The sequence below is a fragment of the Amblyomma maculatum genome, chromosome 2 (genome assembly GCF_055883805.1).
Source record: "Amblyomma maculatum isolate TAMU_Amacu chromosome 2, ASM5588380v1, whole genome shotgun sequence".
Classification (NCBI taxonomy): Eukaryota; Metazoa; Arthropoda; class Arachnida; order Ixodida; family Ixodidae; genus Amblyomma; species Amblyomma maculatum.
Genome location: NC_139345.1, coordinates 153,793,293 through 153,810,692, shown reverse-complemented (window position 1 = coordinate 153,810,692; position 17,400 = coordinate 153,793,293). Strand labels below are relative to the sequence as shown.

General features: G+C 44.8%; 1 long non-coding RNA gene across 1 annotated transcript in view; it reads right to left on the bottom strand.

Annotated features, from left to right (window-relative positions):
* The window catches only part of LOC146200206 (uncharacterized), an 87,124-nt gene extending 75,444 nt beyond the window's left edge, over positions 1–11,680 (bottom strand). The window contains exons 1-2 of the long non-coding RNA XR_014704808.1: positions 11,600–11,680; positions 10,174–10,250 (exon numbers count right to left, since the gene is read on the bottom strand). This is a non-coding gene — a long non-coding RNA (uncharacterized LOC146200206). The remainder of the gene's footprint in view (positions 1–10,173; positions 10,251–11,599) is intronic.
* Positions 11,681–17,400: the final 5,720 nt, after the last annotated feature.

Below are 17,400 nucleotides of genomic sequence, written 5' to 3'. Positions count from 1 at the left end.
CTACGAGAAGGTCAAAGCTTGCCTTCTGAGAAAGTATAGGCTTAGCGCCGAGGCGTTCAGACAACGTTTTCGGAACGCTACTAAGTCCAGGGACGAGAGGTACCCTGAATTCCTGTACAATTTAAGAGTTAATTTGGGCGAGTGGCTAAAGAGCACTGATTCCTACAGTGATAGGGACGCTGTAGTCGAGCGAATTCTTTTGGAGCAGTTTTATAACTGCCTCCCAGAAAAAGAAAGAAATTGGTTACAGGACCGAGGCGAAATTAAGTCGGCAACTGAAGCTGCCGAACTTATTGAGTATGCTTCGCGCCGACAATTCAGCAACCCAGCAGTGGATAGGCCCCGCAATCCCAAGTTCAGTGTGAATAACCGTCAGGAAAGGCACTTTGCTAGAGTTGGAAACGAAGAAATGAAGGTTTCTTCAGGCAAATTTCCTAGAAAGGACGGCAGTGAGAAAAGTGGGGAAGTGACCAACGCGCAGAACACAAAGAATAAGCTTGAGGCTAGGAAGCCGCTCACATGCTTTAGGTGTAATGAGCAGGGTCACATTGCCGTCAACTGCCGGAAAGAAAAGATTGCTTTCTCGTATGTCAGTGACTGCGATGAAAATATGCAGCTTTTAGAACCCTACCTGCATGACCTAGTAGTCAACGGGAAGCCTTGCAAGGTACTGCGCGATTCGGCCGCAACGATGGATGTTGTCCATCCGGCGTATGTATCGCCTTCCGACTATACAGGACAGTGTGCATGGATCCGACAGGTAGTTGAGGAACAGAGTGTGTGCTTGCCGATCGCGAACGTGGTCATCGAGGGCCCTTTCGGCGAATTAACAACCGAGGCTGCCGTTTCAGGAAAGCTTCCTAAGTGCTATCCGTATTTGTTCTCCAACAAATCGGACATGCTGCTGCGAAAGAGGGGCATCCTTTTCGGAGACAGAGTTGTGCAAGCCTTAACACGTTCAAAGGCGCGAGAACTAGCTACACTGCTCATTCCAGAAAAATCCTCAGCGGAGGAAACGGCAGTTAAAACAGTGGTAAATGCGGAAGATAGCAGGTCAGAAAACTTTGAGAGCGAGGAATCTTAGATATGTCAACTTGAAAGTGAGCTTGATGGGACGCGGAATGAGGACCTTCTTGAGAGTAACCTCTTGCCGCCAGTGTCTAGTAATCTCACGAGACTTTTAAGTGGAACCCGAGAGGACTTAGCTATAGAGCAAGCCAATGATCCCAAGATACAGGAGATAAGGGAGCGCCACCGCGCCACTAAGACAGCAAACAATATTTCTTTCGAGATGGGAAAGGGAGTGCTGTATCGCTTATTCAAGGATAAGCGCGGAGTAGAGCGGGACCAATTAGTCGTTCCCCAAAAGTACCGCGGAGACTTACTGCGACTTTCCCATGGCAGCTCGTGGTCATGTCACCTTGGAATAAAGAAAACAAAGCAGAGGCTGTTGCAAGAATGCTATTGGCCTGGATGTTTTAAGGACACGGAAAATTTTGTACGGTCATGCGACACGTGCCAGCGGGTTGGAAAGGCGCAAGATAAGTGGAAAGCTCCGATGGTGTTAGTACCAATCATTACCGAGCCGTTTCACCGGTTAGTAATAGATGTAGTTGGGCCACTTCCTGTGACAGTCAGGGTACCGTTATATCCTCACTATGTTATGCCCAGCCACAAAGTTTCCAGAGGCTGTTCCGCTGCGCGAGGTGACGTCCGAGAGTGTAGTGGATTCGCTGCTGTCAGTGTTTGCACGAGTTGGATTCCCTTCCGAGGTCCAAAGTGATCAGGGTAGCGTTTTCACGAGTGTCCTCACCACCTCATTTCTCGAGCGATGCGGTATTAAGGTAGTGCATAGCTCGATCCATCATCCGCAGAGCAACAGCGTAGAAAGATGGCACTCTGTTCTCAAACGAGTCCTGAGGGGACTGTGCTATGAAAACAAGCGCGAATGGGATACCTGCCTGCCTGCAGCGCTTTTCGCTTTGCGGTCAGTGCCGCACGAATCCACTGGATTTAGCCCAGCCGAGTTGGTGTACGGAAGGTCACTGCGCTCACCTTTGCGAATGGTGCGCGAAGCCTGGGAGGGGCGCGGAGAAGACCCAACAGTAGTAGAATTCATTCTGAACCTCTTGAATCGCTTACATAACACTAAGAAACTCGTTGAGGCCAGCATGAAGTCAGCCCAGGCTCGTTCCAAGGTGTACTATGATAAGACAGCCCGTCAAAGGACGTTTTGTATCGGGGACCAGGTGATGTTGCTGAGAAGTTCAAGGCAGAATAAGCTCGAAGTACAGTGGGAAGGACCGGCTGAAGTCGTTGCAAAGCTTTCTAACACTAACTACGCAGTGAAAATTCCCGGTAGGCGTAAAGAAGTGCGCATTTATCATTGCAATCTTATGAAGCCTTATGTGCAGAGGGAAGCCGTGGTAAATCTAACGTTAAACCTTCCCGAGGAGATGGGGGACAACTTGATTTGTCTCAGCGGAAAAGGAAGCACCGCTCAGGAGCTTCTCAAAAAGACGGAGCAGAGAGGAGAACTAAAGAAATCCCAGCTGTCCGATCTGGGCGAGATAATAACAGAGTTTGAGGCCTGCTTCGTGGACAGGCCAGGCAGAACTGATTTGACTGAGCACGATATTGAGCTGACTTCAGACGTGCCAGTGCGATCAACGTGCTACCGATTTTCTTTAAGGCAAAGAGAAATTCTGGATAGGGAAGTAACTCGCATGCTGGAATTGGGAGTAATAAAACCCTCGGAAAGCGATTATGCTTCGCCTATGATCGTAGTAGAAGCTCCAGGTAAAGACCCTAGGCCTGTGGTAGACTACCGAAAGCTAAATTTTCACACCAGGGATCAAGTGTATCCTATTCCGAATATTGAGGAGAGAGTAGAACAGGTCAGTAGAGCGGCATATGTGACTACGCTGGACCTTACTCGAGGATACTGGCAAGTACCGCTCACTGAACGCGCCAGCAGATACGCGGCTTTCGTCACTCCGACGGGCAGCTACCAGCCAACAATGATGAGTTTCGGGCTCAAAAATGCTCCATTTTGTTTTTCCCGACTCATGGATAGGGTTTTAAATGGGTGTGAAACATTCGCGGTGCCTTATTTAGATGACATTGCGGTTTTTTCCGACTCATGGGCGGACCATATGGTACATCTAAGAGCTGTACTGAGCCTTTTGCGTCAAGCTGGACTAACCGTAAAGGCCGAGAAATGTTGCCTGGCAAGGGCGACCGTGGACTACTTGGGTCACAATGTAGGTCAAGGTTTCAGGAAACCCAGCGAGATTAAGATTTCTGCGGTAGCAGACTACCCGCGGCCGAGCACGGAGACGGAAATTGGAGCATTCCTGGGTCTGACGGGACACTACAATCACTACATCCCTAACTATTCAGCTTTGGCTAGCCCTCTGACCGACGCTCTCCGCAAGACAGAACCGACAAATGTAGTCTGGGACGAACAAAAGGAAGCCTCCTTCGTAAACCTGAAGGCTGTGCTGATTAGCCGACCGGTATTGCGAGCTCCAGACTATGCCCGAGAATTCACGGTCCAGTGTGATGCCAGTGATCGAGGGTTAGGTGCTGTTCTCTGCCAGAGAGATGACGACGGTAATGAGCACCCCGTGCTCTACCTGAGCAGAAAACTGAGTTCTAGAGAGAGGGCTTATTGCGCGTCAGAGAAAGAGTGCGCTTGCATTGTATGGGCCATTCAAAAATTGCAGTGCTATCTTGGAGGGGCCAAATTCACCGTAGAGACGGACCATTGTCCCCTGGCTTGGCTGCAAACTGCGACATCAAAGAACAGTCGCCTTCTTAGGTGGAGCCTGATTTTACAGCAGTACAATTTTGAAATAAGATACAAAAAGGGGAAGTTAAATGGGAATGCGGACGCGCTTAGCCGCTGTTTCTAAGCGGTCCGAGGTGTTCCTCACCATGTATCCAAATTGATAATCAGGTTTTATTTTTTTTTCTCGTGCGCTTGTATATGTGTGACTATGTAAAGCAGCACGTTTGGGTTTCTAGGAATACGTGGGTCCTGAACGTCTTGAGAGTGGGCTTTTCTCGAACAACAATGGCAGTTTTCTTTTGACCTGGTCTCTTCAGACGGGAGCCGAGTGCTTGCTTCGACATGTGGTTGAGTTTCAGACAGCTCGAGCAATTTGGCCTACGACAATCAAGACAACGCGACAAGCAACAGCGAGCTTCAAGCGTTCACGTGCAGGCCATTAAGTCGTCTCTTCATGCAGCAGCTGCGGCTGCTGCCCTCCGAGTCTCTTCTGGCGGGGGAGGAGGCTGTTACGACCGTGCATCCGCATTTGCGCGCTCTATTGTTCGCCTGTGGGCATGGAAAAGTATTGTGAATATGTGGTGATGGTCCAATGGCTCTAAGTGAGCCTGTTTCCAGGAATCCTGTTTTGTAAGCCTGTTTTGCTTTGTGGACAACCTGCAAATGCCAAATTGACCCTGTCAAGAGAACGTCTGGAAAAACACAAAGAAATGTCCCCCTGCGGGAAATAGCCGGAAGTGCTTTCTTTCTTTTGTTCACCCTTCCAGTCGAGAAGTGCTATCCTCCAAAGATGAATGCCTCCTATCCAAAGGAGACGACAGAGTGACATGTCCGCTGACGTGCAGTACAAGAAAGGAGCATGACGCATACAGCCATTAAGTGATTTCCCAGGAATGCAGGAAAGATTTGCAATTGTCGAAAACGGACAATGCTGGGAGCGTATGCGGCGCCCACGTGCACTTGGGTTTCTGAGAAGTAAACCCACTTGTCAGAACCAGCCTGTGGTTTCTTTGCTGAAGAATAGAAATGTACCTCCTCTCCTCGCCGTTCCCAAGCTTTTCCCGCCAACAAGTGATCACGCCCAACGAATTAATGCCGGACCAGTCAGTGCTTCAGACCATCAGTGCAGTGATGTGTTCGATTGGATGCCGATATCTGAGGGGCGTGCCCTGGATTTGGTTGGTCAGCATCTTCAGAGAGGGGCTGGACATAGGGGGTTTTAAGGACGCTGCAGAGCACGAAATGTCGCTCTGAGCCCTGGGTAAACGGCTCATCCAGTCGCTTCTCGCTATGAACTCTTAACGCTTGCCATTTTGCTGATGTACCCTTCTTTTTCGTGTAAATAATCTTGTAAATAAGTTTCTCAAAGTGCCATTAAACCTGCTTGTACATATTTCACCAACTTCGAAGATTCAATCCTACTTCAACCCCGAGTCTCTGCACGCTACCAAGTGAAGGCCGGGTCGACGTAGCCCCAGCGTCACGACAGCAGACTGGCTGCACGTCAGTTGAAACAGTCTACATAGGCGTGAGTGACGGGGGCCACTTCTCGTCCTCTTAAATGTTTGCTATCGTTACAGCGTAAGTGAGCGCGTAGAACAGTGCCACTTTAGATGCACTGATCTAGGAAGATGCACATTGTCTTCAATGTGTGACACCTCGCTCCGCGTTTACAAAGGCTTTAAAATCTGAAAGGGTCGGTGCACTGCAAACATCCAAGGTAGCACTTAGTTTCGAGTGAAAAGTGTGGCACAGCCGTCTCGGCCTTTGTGAACATTAACTTAGAGCCGGGTTTGAGACAGATCGCCAATTCATTAGGAGTCTGTCGGTTTTTGTTTTATTATTGTGGAAAGCGCGGCGTGTATCCGTACAATTAAGGCATGCCTGCATCGAGCCGGGGGGAGGGGGGGGGGAATTTTGAGCGCTGGCTCGATTTCTCTAACTGCTGCTGAACAAATACCTCGATTACATTAAAATTCCAATTGGGCGTGCTTATCGGGGTATTATAGCGCAAATAAAAACAAGGGCAAGAGGAGCAAGACACACACACACACAAACACTATCAGCTGGCTTCATCGGCGTGAGGTCGCATATTATACCGGATGCCCCAAGCTAACTTAATGCAAGGGTTAACAAAACTAAACGTTTCAGATAGGCAAAAGAAACCACTTGTTTATAGCTTCCAGCAATCTGGCGCACCACAGGAATATTTTATTGCGGAATTAACTAATTCGTAAATAAGATATCTTTTCTAATTAACGAAGTGTTGCATTTAGACAATAATTGTGAGTTGCAAAGTAAAGAGCACATTCTGAAACTCCAACTTCATTTATTTTCGATAAAAAAAGCCTTATATGTATCGTTTGCCCAAGCTCTAAAAGAAAGCCCGCGAAATAGAAAAAACAATATTGCGTGACTAATGCAATCGTACGACACGATTATGATGCTCTCAATCATGGTTATAGTATACGAAATTAGTAGCGGGATGACTGGACAGCCCAGTCGCAACGGTAGGCTAATATGGCGGCAATGGTCGCAGCCAGCTTTGGTGCGAGTGGCACCATCATGCACGCTGACTGCTTGAATCAGACGCAGAAACCACCGAACGCATATCGGACTGCCGGTGCAATGGGGTCGTGTAGCCAAGGCCGCAGCCGATTTCGTTCACTGAAGTTGAGGTTGAAAGCCGCACAATCTTGACTCACGAATGCGCCAATTACGTGATATTTTTTGTATTTCGTATGTTTCTTTTAGATCTTGCAAAAACGACACATGTGAAGCTTTCTTTATCGGATATAAATGGAATGGGGGGTTTGGAAGGTACTCTTACTCTGTAAGTCCATTTGTTGTCTAAAGGCAGTAGTTGGTAAAGCAAAAAATTATAATATTTACTTAAAAATCCTTTGTGGTGCTTCAGATGGCTGGCAGCTGTATACAAGTGGTTGCTCTGTCCACCTCAAGTGAATCATTTTTTAATCCTTGGCTAAAGTTTGCTTGGGCACCCTGTATACGCTTCGCGAAGCGCTCAGAGAAACAAGAATGACCGTCCAAAACTTCTCAAAAGAAAACATCGGTCTTAATAAAGGCAGCAAAGTAGATTGACATGCTTGGGTGAGCGTGTGTATCGCACGTAAAGACTATTTGTTTACCTTGTGAGCGAATGAACAGCTAGTGGCATTACAAAATGTCAGTTTTAGTCACGAACAGATAAAATTTGGATTCGCATATGCAATCGCCGTCAGCGTTCATTTCGTCGTTGGCTACTAGGCTAATCTGTGCCGCCCTGTCTTTACTCTTGTCTAGAAGCTGCCTCTCTCCAACTGCGGCTACACGTTCTTCACACCCCGCCGGGGTCGCGCAGTGATTACGGCTCTCGACTACTGTTCCCAAGGGCGCGGCATTGAATCCCGGCCTCGGCGGCCGCTTTTCGATGGCGGCGAAAAGCGAGGCTCCCGTGTGCTGTGCGATGTCAGTGCATGTTAAAGGGCCACTGTCCACCCTCCGGTCGAATATATTTCTTCCCCGGCGACTGTGAGACTTCGCCCCCGGAAAGCAAGGCAGCCAAATGTTCTTGAAAATAGTAATTAATAATTCAGTTACAATCACCGTAATCTCCCAATTCTGTCGTGTTTCTCTTCTCCCGTTCCCTCGCAGAGGTTTTTTCACTTTCCTGCTCGGTCGTTACCCTCCGCAAGACAAATTGCCTTTCCTCCCCTGCGTTTAGTGGCAGGTAGGGCGTGGTACTCTGCGTGCGCGAAAAAGAAAAAGGGCGATGGAGTACGCGCCGCTGCATTCTGTCTGGCCGCGGCGAAATAAAAGCGTGCAGCGAGCGGCGGGCACAATTAGTCGTGTACGGCCCATCCTTCAACCGTCAGTCAGCGAAACGGACCAATGGATGTCGTTTGCTAGCCCGACGACAGCTTTGCGGCTCGACGGGCCAGCGTAGTCAACGGCGAAGCTGGTTTCCCGAAGAAGACGATGAGAAAGCTTTGATATGCATGTTTGCTGCTTTGCGGCGCGCATATCGCTATAGCATTTTGTACAGACTATGTCCGGTACCTGATCGAAGCACCGGGATCTTTTGCTTAAAAGGTCATACCCTGGACCATGACGCTTTAAAGAATCCCAGGTGGTAGAAATTTCCGGAATCCTCCAGTACGGCCTCTCATAGCCTAAGCCGTTTTGGGACGTTAAACCCCACAAAGCAAAGCAAAGCGTTCTTCACATATACTTACGTGTATAACAGGATCCTTGTATATATGATCTTTCCTTTCTAATCTTAGGGTGCGCTTTTCCTGGCAGCCATTGACGCAACGTCTAGTTTGGCCGCCATAAATCTTTCTGCTTGGTATAAATCACCCCTGTGGAACACCTTACGAACGGCTTGTATATTTTTCAGGCAGTCACGTTTTCTTTCTTCTATTACAAATGCGTGGGCAGTGCTTCCCAACTTGTTAGGTATCGGGAACAAACACGCACAAAGTGCCTGCCAGCGGTAATTTTTCAGCTTGCGCGAAATTTTATGGACTTAAGGAATAACTTCAGGCCTAGAAGCCTTTCGTTAAGCATCAGCAGTATTTCGTTCTGTCCCGCGTTCGAACTTCTGAACGATGGCCTTGGAGACGGCTGTTATAACCTGACCAGGAGAACGACGTTCCCAAACTTTGCCTTATCTGACAATCAAAACGCTGAAATGGGCACGTGTGGAACTCATGGGTTGCAAGAAGCAAATTGTCATGACAAGGATGCGTAATCCTTTATTGTGTGGCCGCATGGCCGCTGTGTGACTCCGCGCTGTAGGTGCTCGATTTTTATACCGTCCCTGCTTACGTCACTTCGTGCATTACTTGTGTGGTGGAAATGTATCAGCCAGATTTTGGGAGAACAGATGCAAAGCACACTAAAGCTATTCCTCTTTTGATGGTCTTGGAATGCGTCGCGTCATACGGCAATAACTCCTTTTCTGTTCTCGTGAAGTAGACCCAGCATACGTGTCCGTCACAAACCATTAATTGAAGGTCTAGAAACTATGAAATCAGAACATCGGGACGTTCACCAGCTGGCCACCAGGAAGGTGGCCAGCTTTATAAGGGCACTAAAACATCATATACACAGTTGAACACCTTTCAAACTTTCCTTTAAATCACCCCATCCTAATATAATACTTCAGCAGCTTATCTACTTAAGCTTATAAGGCGTCACAAAGAATGGGCACAATATATGATTTTGTACAAATTCCATTTAGCTGCAAAAGTAAGCTAGTCTTTACAAACAATAACTAGTAGTATTCAAATAAAATGTCAAAAGAGATAAATATTTTTTGTAAAGCAACAACAAAAGTGAGTGCCTGAAAAATCAAGACAAGGTTTTCGTAAGTTGTTCAATTGAAGTGGTAAATTGCACCTAAGTGTCTAGTGAAATGTTTTATTGCAGCCAAACTGAAAGTTGTGTCAATGGCCGTCTGGGGCAGCACGTCCTAATATTTGAACATAAAGGTAACAAACACAAGCGTCTTGTTGCATACGCATAGTAAATGTGAAGCATGCGTGGGCACGGTTTGAATAGACAGAGGTTCTCGGGAAAGCAGGAGGGCGCTGATTAGGCTAGCAGACTACGTTATAAAGATAATTGGTAGCGAGTGCATCAGCGAACCATCTTAATCTCATTTCAATGCTTATAATGAATTTTTAATGCAGCTACCGGCTGATGCGCTTGAAGGATAAATATGTGTTTTTTTTTTATACACAACCCACCGGGCATGCGTTCTGCTTATCTGGCTCTGTTACAACCGGCGTTTTCTTTGGGAATTTTTATATTGTCATTTTTTTTTATCTCTCGACCCTTCGGCGTATATACGGTGTGGCCTTCAGCCCATTTTTTTGTGTCTCGCTTCGACTGTCCTTGTCATTGTGCCATTAAACCGCAACATCAAAGTGCTTATAGAGGCTGAATTATTAAACAACGTTATGGGGATCGATGAAGCCCATTTCTTTGGCCATTACGTGGTAAACCTGCACTGAACTCATCTTTGTCCGACCCCCAACCCATACTGGGTAATGCGGAAAGTTACCCATTTCGATCCTCGCAAATGTGTTGTGAATGGTATTTCAAGGTCGCATTCTAGTCTCCTAATTTACATACGGGAATCACAACGGCAACAATGCGCCCAGAGGGCACCCTAAATGAGGTTGTAATGGACTTCACCTCAGGCCATCCGATTCACCTGCTGAAGCAGACATGATTCAAGTGTGATAGTCGCTTACAGCCCGATTTTTCCTTTCAATGAATTTTGGCACCAGACTTTCCAAGGCAGGCAATTCGACGTGATGGACTGACGGCTAGGCTTTCGAGGCCGTGATTCTTCCCTCTCTTGCACTTACCTTCCCTGAAGACTTATCTCCTCTGGGGATACCTGAAGATCAAGGTCTATACAAAGACATCCTGCAGCCTTGGCGACCTGAAGCATAGAGGCGAAGTGTTAGTGCGAATCAATGCACAAGAAATGATTATTGCGCGCTCTGTCCGCGTGATGAAAGTCCGTTTTTTGATGTGCATTTACGCTTGCATTTTGCTCCTTGGAGAGCTGAGCTGTTACTACTGATGGCGTCCACACGTTACTCAGGCGGCAACTCGTTGCCTATTTTGGGCTTGTGTCACGGGACTTTGACCATAACTTATCTTTGTGGGGTGAGGACCCGGACCACGTGCAATCAATAAATGCGTTAAGTCTCTCGGAGTTGCCACACGGAAGGGCGGACCTTCGAGAACGTGATGTAATCATTTTGTTCTGTTTTAAACAAAGTGTATTTGAGGCACACATTTTTTGCTTTCACAAGCGCTACTTTTCTGTCGAGCGGCAACATGTTATGTCTCATGCAGACATTATGGAGTAAGTTACCCTTCAGGCAGTCGGCGCAATAGGAAGATTTCAGTGTGACAGCAAAGGAGCGTGAAATAAAATTTATTTACACACACACACACACACACACACACACACACACACACACACACACGCACACGCACACGCACACGCACACGCACACGCACACGCACACGCACACGCACACGCACACGCACACGCACACACACGCACACGCACACGCACACACACACGCACACGCACACGCACACACATATATATATATATATATATATATATATATATATATATATATTTCGAACGCTTTTAATTAGCTCGCTTATTTACTAAATACGCAAATTAGTTTTTATTTTTTGTTGGCGAGTGTGTACGTTATATTAAATATCGGAGCTCGTCTTCAAAATAGTATTGCCGTGTAAAAAAGAGTTTTTAAGGAATACTTTTTTGCGCGTCTTGAGGCCCTCAAATTTCACCTTGATAGGCACTTTCACACACTAGTATAGCGCCTGTGACGTAGATCGCTCCACCTAGAAATTTCATCACTCTGCTGGCACCACCTGAGTACCACACATAATCACGGCTGTTTATTGTGATTTCCGTTTCGACCGAGCAGCCTCGCTGATAGCCGCCGCGTCGGTAGCATGGTCTTGCAGTTGGTCCGCAGAGACCGCATTGGCCGAACATCTCCACCAGACGCGCTCCTGACGCTGTGCTAATACGTGAAACAACGTATCTGATATACATATGAAGGTCTTGTGATTCGTGTTATAATTTTTTTGACAGCAAATTCTTCGCGGCTATTCTATTTGTACGTCAAGCTCAAAATTTGCAAATACATAATACCTCCCCCCCCCCTCAATAACATTTTAAAGGTAGATAATGTATTAAGTTATTTTGCTCACTAATTGAAGCCGTCCTATTCTTACCTGGTGTCCGCCGTAGACCCCAGAGGTACCAAAACTGAAATTATTCCAAAGTCTGTGACCTTTTTTAGATTCTGGACCATCTAAAAAACACACGAAATACAAATATGCAACGTTCCTATATACATACTGATAGCTTACAGGTTTTATGCCGGGAATTCCAAAAACAAAACATTTAGGATTGAGCTTTCCGGTATAAGAAGTAATGCAATTAAGTGTTCTCTTCAATACCACTGCAACGCACAATATATATTTAAATATATATATATATATATATATATATATATATATATATATATATATATATATATATATGCAGAATACCGCAGATATAGATATGCGGTATTATGCAGACATCCTTCTTTATTCCCGCAAAATGTTGCAGCTCTGGAGGTTTCTGTTCATCTTCTATATTACTTCGAAATGCGAGAAAATCTAAAGTATCAAACGAGGGACATTTTTATTTGAATCTAAAAATATAGCAGTGTATTTTATTTTCATATAAATCACCTAAAAACAATATTGCCAAAGAACAACCCCCCAAAAATAATATATATATATATATATATATACTGCGGCGATAGCGTAGTGATCTAGTACCTGCATGCACAATGATGAAGACGACGGTATTTTCCGCACTCGCAAGTGAACGCAGTAGGGCTAAGCGTCTCAAAATCAAAACGGGTGCTAAAGCAAGTGCACCAATACGGGTACGTAGTAAAATTTTTTCTCTTTGTGATTTCAAACACGTTTATCCGTATAGAGGATAGATCACTAACTAAAGCATGTTCTCGTGCCGTAAGCTGATTGTGTTCTTGTTTTTGAAAAGAAGCTTTCTGTGAAAATCAAGATTTAGCTAGTCTTTCTCGCATTTTTGTTTAGACAACATCGTTCCGAAACTTAGAGCAGTCACTTTTTCTCGCATGGCCGGGAACCCGGCCGAACAAGCAATAGACATACTGTTTTTTAACTATTGTGCGATATTTTATGAAAGATTATCCAGTGTACGAGGCAGATCGTAGGTCGCTAGCTCGTCTCTGGCGTGTGGAGTCTGTTTTTTCATATAGTCCTAATCTCTGATGGGGCCGACAAGAAAACCAAGGACAGTTCATTTTGTCATAGAACAGAGCACACCCACGAATGGTATTTCTATCCATAAGCACTTTTTCCTTGATCGCAGCATAATTATAAATGTGAGAAAGTAATGAGCAAAGTGTTTCTTTCTATAGGAGTCGAATAACAGTACAGTTTTATATAGCTTATCATAGTAGATTGAATGCCAACTGATATTCTGGGTGCAGAACTTAAAAGTGCAGTTTGCTCTGCCGCGCAGGTGTGCCTCCGGGAAAAACTTATATTAAAATTTTGTTAGGAGGCTCAAGAATCTCGGGTATAATTTATGCCTCTTACAGAGCAGCAAGTATTATGAGTAAAAATGAATTACTATGAAAGAAAGAGGAGCAAGCAAGTTGGACGAGAATAGGAATACAGAGGACAATCCCTTGACCACCTGCATCTCTACGCTTCTCTGGTTCAACAACGCGATTTCAGTCATTCTCACTGCGCAGGTGGCAAGATGGGGCTTTTGAAAAGTGAGGAAAAGTCGCCTACGATCTCTTTTATTTTGAAAATGACGGACGTGAAGTATATGTGTTCTGGGACACATAAATAATGATGATTATTGATGCAGTAAATGTAGCAAATGTGATGAAGATCCCGAAAAGTGTTGAAACAGTGACATAGATAACAGCAGCAAGAATAATTTGCATATACGACCAGCGAAAGCTCCAGTGCAGAGGGATTAGCCACGTAGCAGGGGTTCAAGGCTTCAGGAGACATGTATGCTTGAGAATTCCCGATAATAATTTCGAAATCACATACAAGGTTGCATTTTGCTTGAAGGTAGCTCTTCGCTCTCGCTAGAAACCTGAAAGGCTTGCTTAGCGGGATCATGCTGTGTGCGCAAAACTACTTCGGCATGTCTTCTACATCTCAACGAGCACGTACTTGGTCAATCTCTCGCCTGCGAAAGCTGATGAATTTTAGTGTGGCTTTCGTGTACATTTTGGTGCCGGTTGTGATCGAAGAGGAGTTGAAAAACTTTCTTTAGAATCTCGAGAACTAAATATTGACCCATATTTCATAATATTACCCTGGCAAATTCAGTTATAAGCACTGTAATAATTTAATACTTGGACAGCCAATACAAAGGCCATTCCTCAACTGTTTTAATAATTGCTGTTCTATGATAAGTAATACGGTCATTAGCAGCAGAAACTATAGTAAATCTACTTTAGTTAACTCTGATAAACCTTTCCAAATCCATAGAGCCTACCTGTTTTTACAAAGAAAAAGGAACGCTCCTCTCGCGAGTGCATTTTGAAATGAAGCTTGAATCTCCCAAAATATCTGGAGACTCCAAAGCGATGGCACAGAATATGGAACTGAAATTCTGATTATGCATGCTCGTATTGTACTTCCATATCAGCAGGTTCCCATCAAGGAGCCGTCAAGACGCGGATTAGGGGAAACCCGTCCTTCATCACTTGTGTTACGAAACTTGCAGAAGCAAACGAGTGTTTACAGGGCATACACTGCACAATTGTGTACGCGTTTTTTCACAATTTCAAATAATTTTAATTTCTGCTTAAAGAATGTCAATTTAACTGTCTTTTACAAAAGAGGAAACATAAAACTACTACAGCTGCATGATTCTGCGCTCTCAGTGGCGGAGTCTAATAGAAATACGATATCACTTATTGATATATGAGATTGGCGGTAAATAAATGCAGTCACATGTTCCGGTAGTGATGAAGGACGAAGATAAGAAAGCATTAGAAACTATTAAAAGGGGGAAAGCAGCTTAAGGGGATCAGGTAACTATGGATTTGTTGAAGGACGGGGGGATATCGGGCTAGAAAAACTGGCCACCCTGTATACGCAATGTCTGGTGTCATCGTCGATACCGGAACCATGGAAAAAAGCAAACACTGTATTAATTCATAAGAAAGGGGACGCTAAGATTTGAAAAATTACAGACCAATTAGCTTACTGTCTGTTACGTATAAGGTATTTACCAAAGTAATCGCTAATAGAATCAGGGCAACTTTACACTGCAACCAAGCAAATGATCAAGCAGGTTTTTGGAAAATATACTCTGCTATCGATCAGGTCCATACCATCAACCAGGTGATAGAAAAATGCTCGGAATAAAACAAGCCGTTATACATAGCATTCATTGATTATGAAATAGCATTTGACTGCCGGTCATACAGGCATTGCGAAATGAAGGTATAGAAGAGCCGTACCTGGAAGTGCTGGAAAATATATATAGTGGCTGCACAGCAACCATAGTTCTGCATAGATAGAGTAACAAAATTCCCATAAAGAAAGGTGTTAGGCAAGAAGACACGATCGTCCCAGTACTTTTCACAGCTTGCTTAGAAGACGTATTCAGAGACATGGAATGGGAGCAGTTAGGTATAAGAGTTGATGGAGAATATCTCAGTAATCTGCGATTTGCTGATGGCATTGCCTTACTAAGTAACTCAGGGGATAAATTGCAAAGAATAATTGATGACCTACACAGGAAAAGTAAAAAAGTAGCCTTGAAAATAAATTGTAATGTTCAATAGCCTAGGGAAGGAACAGCAGTTTACATTAAGTAGCGAAGCACTGGAAGTAGTAGGCAAATATATCTATTTAGGACAGATATATAGTAACCGCAGATCCAGACGTCCGGACCAAGAGACGGAAATAACAAAGAGAATAAGACTTAGATGGAGCGTATCTGGCAAGCACTCCCAAGCAGCTGACCGGTATCACTCAAGAGGAAAATATACAACAGTTCCATCTTACATGTACTTACCTATGGGGCTGAAATGTAGAAGCTAACAAAGAGGGTTGTACTTAAATTTAGGACAGCGTAGTTGGCTATGGAAAGACAAATGGTAAGGATAACGTTAAGAGATAGAAAACGTGCAGACTGGGTCAGAGAAATAACTCGTCACTGATATTCTAAAGGAAATCAAGAAGAAATTGGCAAGACATGTAGCGCGAAGAAAGGATAACCGATGGTCGCTTAGGGCAACAAACTGGATTCGAAGGGAAGGAAAGCCTAACAGGGGGCGGCAGAAAATTAGTTGGATGGATGAGGTTTAGAGGTTCGCAAGCGTCAAGTGGCTGCAGCTCGCACATGACCGGGTTAATTATAGTCCCATCATGCTGCTGGTGCAGGGCTATGCGTAGCATTTACGAACGCAGAAAGAGAGCAGATCATATCGAATTATACAGCGTTTATTCCTTCTCTTTACCCTAACACCGCAAATATGCAGACAGTTTACCATACCTCAGGTAGTGAGCTACTTTCAACTTGCATTTTGGGATGCTTTTGATCCTAAATAGTGTTTTAAAATTGTTGTTCTCCTATTACAGGTAATGGAGTTTACTAACTACTGAGGTTTCAGCAGCTATCTGATTTATCATCCCTAGACAGCAAGCAGAAATACAAGCACAGGCAATATCTTGACTCCAGTTAGACAATACGACATTCGCTCACTTATAATTCACGGCATGATCACTTGTGTCATGCGTGGACGTGATGCTTAATCAGCAGATTTCTTGATACTTCACAGACTAATTTGTGTTGTTATAAAAGGGAGCACCATGAGCTCACCACTCTTTATGATCTCTAAACAAGTATTTCTTAGCATTCCTTCCAACGTTCCCAAGAGCCAGGCTGTTCTCGAAGGTACGGGGATTTGTTATCAGATGTAGAGGCCCCAAATTTGTATTACATTAGCCAAACAAAGTATCCTCTATAAATGTCATTTTTCTCAGTTGGAGGACTTCACCACAACTCTACCAAATGTAAACAGTTCAAGAAAATATTGCACTTTTATGCATCTGAATACTAAAGAGGGCTCTGCCTGTGACCAGAGCCAGCTGAGCCGCTTATAAAGAAGGCTACAGTTGGTGCAAAGGGAAACAGCTCAGAACTTTAAAACAAATGCAATAAATATGATTATAACCACGCCGGCATTGGGTTTCTATACTCCAGCGGCACTAACAGATTCGCTTCGCGGGTCAATGCACGACAGCACTACGCTAATGAGCCTTTTCCTTATTGCCTGCTTTATTACAAATACGGTCCAACCAGTAAAGGGTACAAGGACATTCTAAACATGCATTTTCACATTACAATAATGACACGTTCATATTTGAGCATTCCGACGCGAGATCGACCAAATACGTTACGAACGACACGCTCCATCGTTCACACTTTCCTGCCAATATATTGCCGCCACCGTTTCGACTGCAAGGTCTCGTTAACCCTGAACTGACTGCTCAACTTAAGCTACGTACTCCACCAAAGAGCATCCAGCTATGCTAAGCGCCGAGGTGAGAATGCATTAACATTCAGTTCTGCCCTAAATCACGACACATTTGGTCCATGTATTGTGGCCACAAGAGCATCGGCATGCTATTTGCAGTCATAGTAAACAAAATGGCATACATACTGCTTATGCCAAGGGCAGTGTCGATCTTATTACAGATGTCATCTTTGAAAACATTGTTTTGTGTTCGGAGTGACGCTTTTCACGCACCCCAATATATATAGCTTCAAGGCATCGACAAACATTTCAGCTCTGGCCGTCGTTTCTTTTGAGCCGATAATCACTTGCGAGTATACAGTCGTCATGTTGACCTATGATGAATGCTACAGGACGACGCTGTGGCAACGTAACATACTCGCTGTGCGATGGCTGATGAAAGTCGGCGAAATATTTTCGACGGCAAGAATC